The sequence below is a fragment of the Motacilla alba genome, chromosome 1A (genome assembly GCF_015832195.1).
Source record: "Motacilla alba alba isolate MOTALB_02 chromosome 1A, Motacilla_alba_V1.0_pri, whole genome shotgun sequence".
Taxonomy (NCBI): Eukaryota; Metazoa; Chordata; class Aves; order Passeriformes; family Motacillidae; genus Motacilla; species Motacilla alba.
This window is the reverse complement of record NC_052031.1, coordinates 43163662-43179269: the sequence shown is the minus strand read 5'-3', so window position 1 is coordinate 43179269 and position 15608 is coordinate 43163662. Positions and strand designations below refer to the sequence as shown.

General features: G+C 39.1%; 1 long non-coding RNA gene across 3 annotated transcripts in view; it reads left to right on the top strand.

Annotated features, from left to right (window-relative positions):
* LOC119708777 overlaps nucleotides 1–15608 on the top strand; it is a 137475-nt gene that overhangs the window by 84820 nt on the left and 37047 nt on the right. For all 3 annotated transcript variants that reach the window (XR_005259209.1, XR_005259210.1, XR_005259208.1), the window contains one exon: nucleotides 12601–12739. This is a non-coding gene — a long non-coding RNA (uncharacterized LOC119708777). The remainder of the gene's footprint in view (nucleotides 1–12600; nucleotides 12740–15608) is intronic.

The window sequence follows — 15608 nt, the reverse complement described above, 5'->3', positions numbered from 1 at the left end:
TCTTTCATGAATAAGCTTGCTCTCTCACATTCTGTTCTTAAAAAGCTTTCTTGTTGATTTTCATTGTGGAATTTGAAACTCAGTGATTTTCTCAGGCGTGTCTCCTGAATGTAGGTCAGCCATTTAGTGAACAGAAGTCAATACCATGTGGCTAAGAAACAATCATATGACTCCATTTAGCAGTAAGTGGTGACTCTTTTTGGACAGAGAATTTGATTTACTATTACAAATAGGGAACAACGTGATGGGTCCAGTGAGACCTACAGCTATGTGTACGGTCATTCATCCAGCATTAGTATTCACAGCTGTGAGCACTGTACTTGATGGATTCCTCTTCACACATAATGTTGGTCTCTTGGCAGTGAGAAGCACAATTTATTTTGAAAAAAAAATTATTTCTGACAGAATGCAAACTTGGAAAGTTATTTTTTTTTCCAAAACTATTCTCAGTTGTACACACCTAACCTTCTTCATGATTTCTTTATATTTATTAATATTGTTCACCTTTGACATCCTTCTAGATACATTTTGGGATTAATATAATGTTATTAGAATGTTTCTAAAATACTTTTCCAGATTTAAATGAAATAAATTCTTTATCAATTCATCTCCTAGTATTTTAACCCATTCATTAGAACTTGGCCAATAAAAACAAATATTTAATACAAATATGAAAGACCTAGCATTTTCCTGCAGTGCTGAGAATGTTAATATAGTCTTTAAATGTCAATGTATCAGAAGTTATGAATATTGACGCTGAAGAGATATTCAGAGACCTATTTAGCTTTATGAATGTGACTAGTCCCACAGAAGGCAGAAAACTACTCACAAATGTAAGAGTAGAGTCTTTTTCTTTAACAGAATAATATTGAAGTTAATGTGTTTACAGGCTGAGCCACAGGAGAATTGCTTTTGTTAAATAATTGTCTCCCTTTAGCCTTTTAGAAACCTAGAAAGGTTTTTAATGCCCTGTACTGATGTATCTAAAGGAATTACCCACACAAATTACTTTTGATGCTACAAGACCTGAGGCCTCCTCTGTGCAGAGGACAAACAGAGCAGGCAGTCTGTGCCCTGAAGGTCTTACCAGATAAGGGTTGCAGAGCTGGTGAAATTCCCAGCACAGCTACAATGGGTTGGTTGTGCTGCTGTCCTTAGAGTGGCTTAACTGGGTACCTCATTGTCCCGTCTCAGAGGAGTGTTCCTCTGAGCCATGTTCCTCTGAGCCATGCCCCTCATGGGGACAGAGCTGGCCGGTGGAGCAAGAAAGGGGTGTAACACCTGGATGACCACAAAAGGAGGATGGGATCTCTGTGCTGCAATGGGGTTGGACAGACTTTTTAGGTTTGGTTTCATCAGTATTAGAAAAGCTGAGGTTTGGTTACGAAGGTTGATAAATTAGTGAGAAGGATCTCCTGAAGACACTGAAGATAAGAGATGGGACCTGATGGGGAGAAGGCAATGAGAAGGGCCTCATTGGAGGATGTAACTGAGATGAAGAGAATGCAGCCACAGGTCAAATGGGCTTTGGGCAAACAGAAAATCAGTACACACTAGGCTCTGGCAGTTTCAAGGCAGGAGGCTATTTTCCTAAATATTGTGATGAGTTTTTTAAATGAGAAAGTACCTTTTCTAACTATTTTCTCTCAGATAAGCTTCAAAATGACCAGGTAGAGAGAGATACATCCCCCTTGTTGGCAGTATCAGGAAGGGCAAAAGTTATTGGAACACTGATCCAAGAGGTGTTAGGACACTCCTTGGAGTTTCTGGCTTCATTGCAGGGCAGGGAGAAAGGAAAGGCAGAATGGAGAAGAAGCTGCAAAAGGAGCTTTGTAAAGCTGAGAAGGGCCAAGAGCACACCTATGAACACAGCAAGTAGAATTAGGACTTTGCAGAATTGGCAGATGAGTAGCAGACTACGAAAAAAATAAGTGCAATGTGTTCCAATTAGGGCTGGGTAGACTCACAGATGGGAGCTTTTGCTGCTCTCACTAGAGTTGCAGTTATTTGGCTATTAGGTTATTTGCCTGCTCTGGGAAGGTGCTTCTTCATTTGGCTGCATTCCTGGTTTGCTGAGATATGGGCTTGGCTATCTACAGGGCTACTCAACAGGAACATGTTCACATTATAGTAGGCAGCCTAATCTGTACTAACAATAGACAATTAAAGGCAGATCCCATTATCCTACAACATCATTAGGTTTGTCTCTAGTGGGTGTGCAGAAAGATGAGAGAAGGGATTAGGTGGTTACTTAATTAGGACTCCCTACTTCAGCTGATCTCAGGCCACTGATGTTTTTGCCTTAGACTGGAGATGACTAAAGGTCATCTAGCAGTATAAAGTAAGCAAAAGAGATGGTTTATAACTGGAGACAACAGATGTCTGATCCCACCTCTATTTTATAAAATTTGCTAGGTAAGAAGTACCAGAAAGTAAGAGAGAGAGAACATGAGATACGATCTAGTTTCAGTCAGCCTACAGAATCCCATCCATTGCTTTGTGGACTTCTCATTGCATAAGAGTAAACAAGGAGGGTATATTTTAGCTTGGTACATTGTGAAGCATCATACACCAGTACAGACAGTGCTGTATTCCACACTTAGAACTCCCTGTTGCTTGCTTGGGTTCAGAAAGCAAAATTGGCACTCATTTCAAAATTCTCACTTCATGTTTTCAAATATATCCAGTATGCTTCCTTATAAACTGTAGCAATGTAAATTCAAGTAAGTTGCACTTGGCTGCCTGTGTAGAGTTGCAGCATTAGTAAGTGTGCTACACTTTCTGGCACAGGGTAAGACAAAAGCATCTATATATGCATTGATTTCCACAGCCTTATCTTTTAAACACCTTGTGTTCAACATATGTGAAATGATTAAGAAGTATTCTGTGGTGCCCTCCTGTCTGCCACATTTTGTCACATTCAGAGATAAAAAAAAACCCAAACCAAAACAGAAAACCTCAGGGCATTTTAGAAGACCCACATGAGTGATATCCTGGACCTTTTATCCACTTCATGAAAGGCATTAGTGACTGATAATGATAGCCTGCCAGATAATACCAGAGCCAAAACTAATCTCAACTTCTTAGCTACCTGCTAACAATTTACTGCAACAGTTCCTAGAGTTTGAATGCTTGAAAAAATTCAACAGAGAGAAAGCCATTGTTCTGTCACCTTGCTAAAATACAGCTATGGTTGTGCTGTTCAAAAGTGTTCACAGCGCCACAATGGAAACACAGGTAGTACAAAGTCACAGTACTAAAGAGAGCCATCTATCTTAATAACATCCATCAAGAATAGTTTTATAAGAGTTGCATTCTTTTAAAATTTATTTTCAAGGTTTTTCATCTGAAAGAAATTGAGTGGAACATAAGACACACGATTATTTTAAAGCTGAGATATTCCTAGTTAAAATATGTGGTAACTTTGTTAGTGATGTCTTGTTGTAGATTATTTCCATAGGTACCAGATTGTGGAGAATTTGAAAATGGAAACCAAAACTGATGCCATTATGTTATTATTCTCATAGTGCTTTCTGCTGCCTATTACCTTCCTGAGTTTTGTCCTATATTTCCCTTTTGCATCTGTTTCCATTGGTCTTGTCTTCAACCCCCAAGCATCACGCAGCAAATTGCAAATAATTTCTCTCAAACATTTAAAACCCCCCTGATTTTCAACTGGAGGAAAACAAATGCCATCAAACAGAAGATATGTATAAGCCATTGTTTCATCTCCTCCATATGGGTTATAACTGGTGGAGGTTTCTGTTTTGGCTATGTTGCCAGTATATTTACCTCCAGAAACCCACTGACACTGCAGAAAATCTGAGCAAGAACAGTAGTGGTTTTCCCATTATACATAACCAAAAAGAGAGGATGGGAAAGCTCCTGAAGTCATAACACAAAGGGAAGAATAGATGCAGTTTGGTGTAAACAAGATTTATTTAAGATTTAAGCAGATCTTTTCCCTTTAGGGAATTATGTTGCTATTTTAATGTGTATTTCTGGATATTTAACACATTGTTGCAATCATTTTCAGATGACTTAAACATATGCACACTTATTATTGTTTATTCTTTCTGTCATCTCATACATTTTCATTCAGCTGCTCTTTATTTTGAACCCTCTTTGATGTATCTTGATTTAGGTCTTGCCAAACTGAGAACTCTTAATCAAGAGAAGAAATACTTCAAAAAGGTTTTCTGGCATTAGGTCTTTTTCCCCCTTCTCTCTTGTTCTTTGTTTCCTTTTTTTTTTTTTTCCCTTTTAGCAGGAGAGTGGAAATAGGGAGGAGAGGATTAAAACATGGACCTTGCTCTTCACAGATGTGATCATACCAAATATTTCGCTGCTGCTTCCCAAATTTCTTTGAAGCATGCTTCTAAACCTTTTTATTTTTTTTTAATGAAGCTCATCATACAGTTCATGCCATGTGGGTTAGAAATTGTCTTGTTGTTAGGTATCACTACCTCCAGCAGGGATCTGAAACTTCCAGTATGATGTACCCTTGCACCAAACAGTGATGTACCTTTTATTAGACACCCAGGCTAGTAGTTTTATTAATTTTGGCAAATATAGAAGTAGCTGCAGAAACAGTAACTGTGTTCACTTCTGATGGTTACTCTGGACAGCATCCGGTTCAGTCCTGCGAATCTCCTATTCTGGTCTTTGATGCCTGGCAAGCAGAGGAAAGGCATTCAGGGAAGTGAAATAACATCTTCAGGATGACACACAGATTGATGCAAACTGAATATTAAGTTGGAAATGGTCATGATACTTATGATGGATTCTGGTTAGTTTCTGGCTAAGGAGACCCCTCACCACCTGCCTGGCTTTGGCTGCATACTCTTGTTGTCTGTGTGGTACTGCTTGGGCCAGGATTTATGTCCCAGCTGTTTTACCTCCTTTTTCCAATTCAAATTGTTTCTTGTCTCTGTGAAAAGCAGTGATCATATCTGAAGAAAAATATTTTCATACTTGGTTTCAACTTGATAAATAATCCTTAACAGATGGACTTAGAAACAGCCTTTTCAGCTCTCTGTTAGTCAATAAATTCAATTAAATTGTGCTCCCCTTCCAACTGGAATGAAATCTGATTGGCCCCCAGGTTATCTACAGGCAATTCACATTTACTTTTCTTGTAATGAATCGTTGTTTGTTAGAAAATTCACTTAATTCACATAGTGCTGGCACTTCCATTCAAAGAGAGAGACACCTGCATCACAGAAATCTCCCTCTGAGGTACTCACCTGTAGCCCTGTTTGCAGTTAATGGAGCATTGCTGACACATGTGGGATGTGTTCTGTCTCTTCTAGAGATGTCTGAAGTAGATAAAATTACTGATTCTTTAGGACTGCTTATTTTTCTCCCTGGTCAAGGAGGAGTCCATAGAGCATTTCATACATAGAGCATTTCAGGCAGTCTAAAACAGATGAATGAATTTCACACTAGGAAGCCACAGATCCAAAATTCCCAGTGTAATAAAATTGTGATAAACAAGATTCCATGTGTGATCTCATGATGTGATCACAGAATGAATAGCAGAATGTTTAAAATTAGAATACCACACAACTGAGAGTTTGTCTGAGTCAGCCACCACTTCTGATATTGTTCTGGACATCCACAAAGAAATTAAAGACTGGAACTGGAGCAATCTTATCTTTTTCTGGATACAGAGCTAAGGAGAAATTTCACTTCAAAGACAGATTTCTGCACTGGGATGAAGTTTTCCTCAGCTTTGTGACTTCTGTGTGCCAGCAATTCAGTCTTGCTCTGTGTCATGTGTCTAGAGAGGTTTTGGACTCAGTGCATTAGAGCCCTCATGGTTTTGGGATAATGTGACTTTGTGTTTTCTATTAGTGTCCTCTGCTAAGGTCATCTTTATACTACATCACCTTCTCCTAGCCTGAAGTGTTATCACTCCCATATTTCTTTGTGGGATTTTGGTCTCTCTTATTGATTTCTTGGATGTGCTTACAGTTTTCTTTTTACCCCTTAGATACATTTAATTTCCCATGAATGTTCCAAATTTCTTTCTGTATTGTTTAATTAATATCTGGCTCAACATTTTCTCCAGTACCCACAGTTTACTTTCTAGCATATTCTAGAAAAAAACACACACAATTGAATTATTTCCTCTTATCTTCTTACTTGTGGCTCTGGTTTTCCTGATTTCAGTGTATCTACTCTCCTTTTTCTTACATTACAGTTATTGATTTGTATTTTCCACATTATTTTGAAATTTAAACATTCTTCTTTTCATTGTAATTTTTGGCTACAAACCTGCTGGTGTCTATTTGATACTGCAGTGCTATTTCATTTGGATACTCTGTGTCACCATGCTCTCACATTTTAGTGTCATGAGGTAGAAGGGCATAAAAAACCCCCAAATCCTCACTTAAAGTCTCTGGCGTATCTCAGATATATATATATGGATATGAAATAATACTTAAACAACATGAAAGCTGTCTGTTGTGCAGTATTACTAGCAACAATCAGTCATGAATGAACTATTGATCCTTCATGCTTTAAGGTTTGAATTAGAGGGAATCAGGTGTTTGGAATTAAATATATGTGATGATCCTGCTGACTCAGAGACAAGGATTTGTCCTTCATTTCTATTCCCATTAATCTAGTCCAGCTGAAAGTTTACAAAGCATGTGCTGCACAGAGAAAAAGATCTATAAAAGGACTCCCATCTATTATGTCCTTGAGTAAAAGAACTAGTGAGACATTTTGAAACTGGTTTATTTTTGAGGGTGTAGATTTCCATAATCTTTTACTGCTCAATAGCCTTTTACTGTTTTATAGTTTCATCTTAAAAATCTGCCCTTAGGAAACCCCAGGCAAGCCAGTATTCCTGAAGCAACTTTTCCTGTAATCATACCATTTCAAATGAATAGTCTTAGGGTAAGGTAATTCAGAAGGTGATTTTAACCCAGAACAGGCAGCCACATCCTCCACTAGGATCTCTTTGAAGGAGCCCAGTCAGGCTTGTACTCAGCATGCAGTGCTGGGGCAGGCCCTCGGTGGAAAGGCAGTGATCAAAGTCGGACTGAACTGACGAGATTTTTTCCCATGACTGGGAATGTTTAACGTGAGGATAGTATCACATCCCTGTGACAACCATGTCCCTTTGTTGTGCCTTAATGGTTCCACTTCAACATTTGCCTCTGCCACTCCTCTAGATGCAGGTTAGATAAGTAGTTACCCTTTGGTGTAGTTCCACAGCCCTCTTTCAAAACACCGTATATATGTGGACCAAAAAAAAAAATTAGATTATCAGTATAAGCTTGATTAGCAAATTCCCCAAACCTAACCTTGTAAATGTTTAATGCAAAAATATAGTAAATATTTTTAGGCAAGCCACGCTGAGGATTTCCATGTAGAACAACTGTCCACTACATTTCTGTGATCAGCTCCTGGATTCTGTCCCGCTCTGTTCAATTGTTTTGCTTTGAACAATTAGGAACAGCAGATAAAGCAGCACCATTCAATATTTTGTTTAGGAATTTATTTTCAGAGTTCTGAAACACATCACATTGCACAAACTTTTAAGATTAAATTACACAATGGAAAGTATGGTCAAAAGCAAGCTATCTAAAAAATATTACTTAAGGAATCATGATTTTTCATCTCATATTTTTGATGAGTACACACCTGTAAAAATTAATGACTCCAGCACTTACAGGGAGTTAATGGATTTCTTTAGTTGTTCACACCCATATTATTGGCAAACTGTGCAAATTATGTAAAAATTACCTGATTCAGTTTTAGGCACTGAATCATACACCTGAGCAATGGGCAATTAAAGGAGAATTTCTGCTTCAGGAAAACAACAAAATTCTCTTGTTAATCTTGATATGTTAGTTGCATAAAGAAGAATGGCTTATGCATTAAAAAATTGTACTTGAAAATTTTCCAATAGAATATTCTCCTGTAGGGAAATGCTGTTACAAAGACAGCAAAATCTTGGATTAAGACACGTCCATACTTATACAAAACAGAATAAGGAATGGAGTAATTTAGATTTTTTTAAAAATTAAAATAACACTTAAAAACCAGTACATAGGATTATGAATCATAACATTACAGCAAGGAAAAAAAAAGATATTATGACAGAACAAAAAGTTACGGCTTTAGCAAATGTTCAAATTACATGTGACAAGTTTTCTATTACATTTAGAGAAAATTTAAAATTCTCATTTTTTTAAATTCAGAACTGAAACACAGTAAACCCCATGGAAATATATTGCTCAGTTTTGACCATTTGAAATGCCTTGCCTTTTATGGATGTTGTGGATGTTGCTGTATTCACCAAAGTCCAGCTGCAACTGTTGCCCTTACAATTAACAACCATGTTGTATTTTGGTAAACTGATTTTCTCAGTTAAGTTTTCACACTTTACACAAAGTTGTAGGCTCACCAGTTGTAGTCAAACCCAAAAGGCCCACTTCTTCTGCACTTCAAAATGCAAACATTGGCTGCATCTATGTGTCACTGAAAAAGAGAGGAAATGTTTCATGTGTAATGAATTCTCATGAGATTGCCATAATGTGTTTTATTCATGTGTTTTACTTCTTTATGGCAGGGATCTTTGTTAGATTGCACCAGTACTGGGGGCATCCCACAGCTATTGGAATAGTATAAGGGTAGTAACAACAATTTTCAGCGCTCTCTTGCTAAAAGTAGTAGATGAGGATATTGATAGCAGAACTGGAAAAAATTAATACAGGAAACATGCAAGCTGGTGTGAGAAAATTTCCTGGCAAGTGCGAAATTGCAAGTTATGGAATATTTCTCTAAGGGAAGTGGCAGCAAATTCATCTTGCTTAAGATGCAAGAAGATGTAGAATGAAGCGGGACAAGTTACTAAATATTGAACTATAGGAAAAATATAGACAAAGGGACTGAAAAATGTTTTAAATCTTTCTATCACTATTTTTTTTTCATAAAAATAATACAGAAGAGGATTAAATTGGTTTTGTGGAAATTTCATGAATCTATATAATTATTTTCTATGCATTCTTTCAAATAAGACATATCTCACTCCATGCCTTCCTGAAGTCACCTGCCCTGGCCCACAGACCTTAATGAGTAAGGTCATAACCCACTAACCCCTGCTTCTGTGCTGCCAGCATTCATGGCATATGGAAGTAGGAAATATATGCTGAAGCACCTCTGTACTTAAGAGCATGATAATTAAACTAATTCAGTTTATATATGTATAATAGGTGTAAGTTTAAATAGCCACATTCAGAATTTTCTGTGTTTACAGAATTCATGTGACTGTTGGGGTAGAAAATGTCCAGATTGCATTTACATACCATATCACCTGGGATCAGTCTAGCCAAGGCTATCCTAGATTTTCTCAGCAGATTGGAATGAATTTTGTCCTCTCCTTCTTCCTGTGTCTGGGGTGACCAGCTCAGGCTTAGAGGGCATTCAGTGGAACAAGAACTGGAAAACCAGCAGAGGTCAAGAGAGCTGGTCTAGGGAAGCTACAGCAAAGTAAGAGACCTGAAAATAGCTAGAATGTGTCTACATATTTCCAGTCATCTGTGCTTGGGATGTGTCCAGGGAGGAAAAGGAAACCAATAATCTGGTGCAAGTGGACTCTGCTTCCGCCTGTCCCTAAGGAGCAGCAGGCTGGAGAGTGCCAGTGAGAGTTTCCAGAGCAGTAAGCCTTCTGGCTGGAGGAGCAAAAGAAGGAAGGTTGCTACCCTAAGAAATCTCCTGTTTTCCTTTGGCCTAAACCTAGTCCACCTACTGCTGCTGTGGTGGATAGCTCACCTAGTGGTGAGCTGCCATCATTTCACATGTAGCTCATGGAACAAAAAACTGGTAGCATGTGCCAGCACTTCAATAGGGACTACAATATAAAAATGGCAGAATAGCAGACTACTCAGAGACAAAATCCAAAGTGAATACTGAGTAGTAAAACTTTTTCCTCGGAATTAAATTATCTGATATAATGAAGTCAAAAGGAAAATATTTAGCTCTTAGGGAAGGATCTGATAAGAATACACATTTGAATTTTATTGTATTCTGATAGCTTTCTCAGTTGATTTGCAGAAAGTAGTTGTACTCCACCCTGCAGTACCATATACAAGGAAATAGCAGCTTTAATGAATAATGAGGAATGTCCTTTGTGACCTTGTTTTGTAGAGCCTTGTTTAAAAGTATAAAAGATTGTTGAATTATAACAGATTAATCTTCATGGATCTCTCAAATTTTTACTTCCAAATTCTACAAGTGTAGTGTAAAGTGTAGTCTTGATTTCAGTTTATTCGAGCAAGGAGAACTTCAGCTCACATTCTTCTATAGCAATTCAGTGTTTATTATCAGTTTTTTATTACATTTGATCTCAGTCAAACACAGCTGGGTGAGGTTTATTCCATAGTTATTAGACAAAACATACATAATGAGCAAGTAAGGTCCATTGTTCTCATATTTTCAGGGTAATATATTTTCATAACCTAATGCCTTTAAGTACTGAACTTCAAAGGCCATTACTGTTGTAAATATTCAAATCCTAAGTAGTTTTCATACAAAGATGGGCTGCAAAGCAGAATTAATTTCTAGCGGGAGCTCAGGCTCCAAAGGTTAATAGTCTCAACCTTTTTTTACATAAAGGTTTGGTGTCCAAGATTAAGGAGTAGTGTTACTTGAATTGCTTGTTTGCTGCTGCATAGCACCATCACCTGAAGGTAAAAGAGATCTGGATGTGAAACGAGATTGCTTACTCTACTAGGAAAATGTCCTGTTCAAAAGAGCCAGGAGTTTCCAGGAGCTGGCCAGTGAGGGCCTCTTTGCTGCCTGACCCTTTCACTGAACGAAGGTAGTAGGGCCAAATCAGTGGCATTCCATTTTCTCATATGTGCTTGGTAGCTTTCTTCAGCTTTCCTCATCTACCTATGTTTGCTAGCCTGGTTTTACTTCAATTTCTGAAAATATTGGATAGAATATATGACCAAAGATTTAGGAGGCTTGAAAATGTCTTTTAGAGCCATGAATATCTGTGCTTCCACGTATCTCTTCTGGCCTTATATATTCTGTTTCTTATAAATGCTTTTATGGAGGCAGTGCCCCTTCTCATGTTCTGTCATCTGCCTCTGACCTATTTGACACACTTCAGTAAAGGATTTGATCTCAGTAAAGTACTGAGATATTGCTGCTGGAGGCAACAGATATTTTATGAGTTCTAAATTCAGGAATATTATCACCAGGCATTGTACTAAACTAGAAAGCAGCCATTAAGCTTTCTATCTCTTAATGCAGTGTTTGAAGTCATATGCTGATATCCCTGGAATGGTGTCAGATTAAATCTCCTGGACCCTGAGTCACTGGACTATTTTATTGGAGAGCTTCTCTGCAGCGATTAGTGTGTTTCATGTGCAGTGGGTGATGTTCTGCATCCTGCTGCCTACCTCAGGCTACTGACTCTCAGCAATTTTGTATTTGTGACCTAATGGTTTATTTTTAGGTCTGCTTGCACTACTGTAGTGATGGCTGACTTTTCCTGGAGTCTATTTAGCTCCTAAAATACTACTGACCAATTAGCAACTCCTTGCTTTCCATCTAAACTTTTGTTGAATTCAGTTGTGTGATAAATTTTATAAATCTGAAGCTTCACAGGGAATGTTGATAACCTTTGAGAGTACATGGTAATATATACACACCTATTGCCTTATACTCTGTGTTACAAAGCATTTACTCACCTTTTCATTAGAAAAAGTTTTAATGCTTTTATTGTTTATGGCAGGCTTTGAATTCAGAAGGGAGAGGGCCTTGAGCTAGATATGTGTCTTTTCTTGCTCCCATGCAATTCCAGAGAAGTTTAGCAGAGCTGTGAGCTGTTAGAAATCACTGTTTCTTGTCTCATGCTTACGTTCTTCAGAGAAATGTTAGTATCCTGCACAAAAGAAGTGCACATAAACATTTTGAATAGCTAGGTTAAATAATACCACCAAAGGAAAAGCAGCAGAAGCAACAGCTGCCTGGAAACCACAGGCTGACAGCCTCAGGAAGATAACTAGAAACAGACCATCTTATGAAAATAATCTTTCTGCCCCTCAGAAACCAGCTGAAAAGATTCAGCACTGGCTATAAGTCTGTTCCTATAGTTCGAGACAATAACTTCCCTTTTTTTGCCAAATGTATAGCACAATGAAGATATATGCAAAATTTTATGGACTACACTGGTGTGATCCTGTCTGTCTGAATTTTGTGTCCATGGGGACCTGCAGCCCAGCCAGGGTCTAGACAGTAGATTCAGACATTCAGCCTGCCTGCTCCACTGGACTGCCTATCCCTGTTGGCAGCCCATTGCCAGGTGTCTGCCTCTCTCCTTTGGTACTTCATTGTGCCTGTCCCCATGTGCTGTGAAATGGAAGTCATCTTCCTGCATATGCCCTGCTGTGATCCTGGTGTACATATGGATGGGCACACAAAGCCTTCCTAGGATCCCAGAGGAAGCCTGAATGAGACGAGGTGTGGTCAGCAGTATAACAAACCTCACCTTAGGAAGTGGTGGCAGTCCACTTTTTTGTGTGATGAATAGTCATTAGCATCAAACTAAGATCACTTTTGTGTGTTTTTCAGCTGGCTGCAGGACTCCTGCCTGGCTGGCTTCATGGTGGCCCAGATGAAAAGAAGAAATGAAAATCTCTTTACACAGAGGTGTGGAAAAATTGCCTTATCATGGTGTTCATGAAACTAAACACTGGCATGGGTGTAAGGGGTGAGTAGCACATCCTTCTCTGCACTTTCAGTGTCCTTCTGCAGAAGTGAAGCAGGCAGCTAAATAGAGGCATTTGCCACTTTCCTACCAGTCCACACATGATTTGGTGAATGCTGTCCTTCAGATATTCCTCAATAAGAAGGACAAAATACGCTTCAGCAGGCCTCCAAAGGCATCTCGTCATCATTGCTGATTGAATATGGAACTTGATCCAGTTTCCTGAAGGTGGCTTGGATGGTATGCCTCATTTCACTTTTGGGATGTAATTGTGCCTGCCAAGATTAACTTGAATCAAAGGGAACTGCAAGTACTGTCACGGAGGAAGTGAGACAATGGCATGGAGATAAGGCATCTTTGGCTATAACGTCAAAAAGTTAAACAATGGTCAAGCAATTGACTGGGAGAATGTAAATTCTAGGTGCCAAGCAGAGCTGCATAGGCTATTTGTTAAGGCTAAGGATCAAGCCAAAACATTTATCAATGCAGTTTAGAAAGTCTGAATTAAAGTGAGATAAAGGTAGAGCTTGGGAGGCAGCAGCTTCATACAGTACAGGTGATCAAAACACAACAGTGTGTTCACAACTATGCTGCCCCAAGGGAAGTGAGAAATAACAAAATGAAGAGGAGTACTAAGCTTGCACATTTATTTTTGATCCTGCTCACTGTGGCCTGAGTCAGAATTATTAATGAGTTTCTCTGTAAGAAACTGAGTTGTTTAAATCTGCAGGTTGTGGTCACATCTATGGGCAGTGTTTTCTGAAAGGGGAAAAGGGTCTGTGATGTGGGGAGACGCAGCAGATTCCCAGGTCACTGGTGGAAGCAGGGGTTTGATTAGTTGGTGGGATTTCTGTTGAGAGAGAGTACCCATCCCATCTGGCTTGGGAGCAGGGTGGAGGACTGTGTAAGTCCCAGCAAGCCAGTGGTGCATGTGGAGGCCAGGAAGGAGAGCGTGTGAGTCTGGGGAGTTTTTGGTGTGGCAGAGGAGTGGCTCCAATTCCCATATTTTCTCCATGTGCTAGTCTGCTGCTGGATGGGATGGCGAAAGGAAAATTTCTGATTTGTGGCAAACACAGCTGGCCCTGCCACATCAGTCAGGCAGAAAAAAGGGGAAGATTTCATCACAGATTGTAATATATTCACCCAGAGATCCAAACTAAAGTGCTGGTTGCCACAGTTAAAGATGTGAAGGAAGCTCTGCCTGTCATCTCAAGGATGTGCACAGAAGGAAGGGAAAGGCAGAGTTCACCCTGAGGCCAGGATACCCAGCAACACCCTTAGTCCTATAGATGAAGAGATGGAGGACTGTTTTTAGGTTGAAAAATATGAGTGTATCTCTGAAGGCAGTATGCATTGAGAAAAGCAGATTATTGCATACAGTACAGTTTATTCCTCCTTTTAATTGATCAGAAAGGAAAAATTCAAGAAATTGTATTAAGCCAGCTCTGTTAACAGGGAATTTATTCAAGATTGCAAACAGAGGAAATGAGAAGCTAGGAAATGTCAAAACAATCACTTCCTCTGAAGCTGTAATCAATCCCTTCCTTCCATGTTCATGTTATGATACAGTTCTTCAGTTGCATACCAGTGTGGTCTTTGTCTACAGGATTCAGTGCACAGCATAATCAGAATAATGCATAAGAGCTGTTAACAAACAAAAAAAGAGATAAGTCTAAAAATGCATTCCAGCAGAGCTAGTTGGTTTTTATCCAGACAATCAGTACTAGTCTCCAAATAAAAATATCTTCATCCATCAAGAAACCTTTGGGATTAAAAATCCCACCTAGCTAAACAGAAAAATAAAATGTAAATATGTCCACAAAGTCTTGTTGCTGAAATATGTATCACTTTGCTAAATAAAACTGACACTCTGTGATATTGGAGAAGTGATTAAGAGCCTAAAGTGTATTCTTCCAGTGGAAATAGCTATATATAAAGGAAAAGGAAAGAGAAGGACTTTCAGTTCATTTGTCCCTCTTCATAGTTTATGTGACAAATAACTACAAGCTCAGATGTTCCAGAACTGCAAGCTTTTAAAGTCATCTTTAAATTTTTTTTTTTTTTATTTGATAAGGTTGCCTCTAAAATGCCATAACTCAGAGTTTTGTAACATTTGCCCAAGGGAGTATTTATTTGTGGGTTCATTGGTCACATCCTATGGCCACTATTGCCAGTTGCTGAGGCAGTTTACAAGAAGTATAAATACTGCCCAAATATTGTTTCTCCTTCTAAACAATTTCAAATTAAAGGGGTCAAGGCTGACATCATCAGGTGCTGAAGCTGTGAAGAGAGGCAGAGTACAGTTCAGGAGGCACCCTGTCTATCAGTGTGGGAGTCTCACCATCAAAGTCCTTAGCACTTTTTGCCTAGATCTGTATAGCTGGATTCACGACAAATTTCTACCCCTGTATTTTAACCTTCAGGTTAAAACTTAGGCAGGCATATTTTCATACTTCTCCTCATTCCCCTCTCCTCCCCATTTCCTCCTACACAATCTCCTCCCTGCAGCGAGGAAGCCAGGGCCGGGCAGCAGGTGAAGAACAGCAGGGGTATGGCCAGGGACAGCTGTGCACCACGGTGACCCCACTAAGGGCAGAGACAGCATGGCCCCTGCAGCAGAAATTAATCCACAGGAACTGTCCTCCCTGCAAAAGTGAAAGGGGGAGTTTCCTCAAGGGAAAAAGCAAACTTTATTTTCCTCCAGGAAAATAGAGATTACAGACAGGTCATGTTCCTCAAACATGACTTTGCCAGGAGATTGAAATCACATTTTCCAGCCATCTTCTTTCCATCCATAGCTTCAACTACTTCTGGTTGAGGCTCTGGGGTGTTTTATCAGATGGAGGCTAATGAAGTCACTGCACAGCCCAAG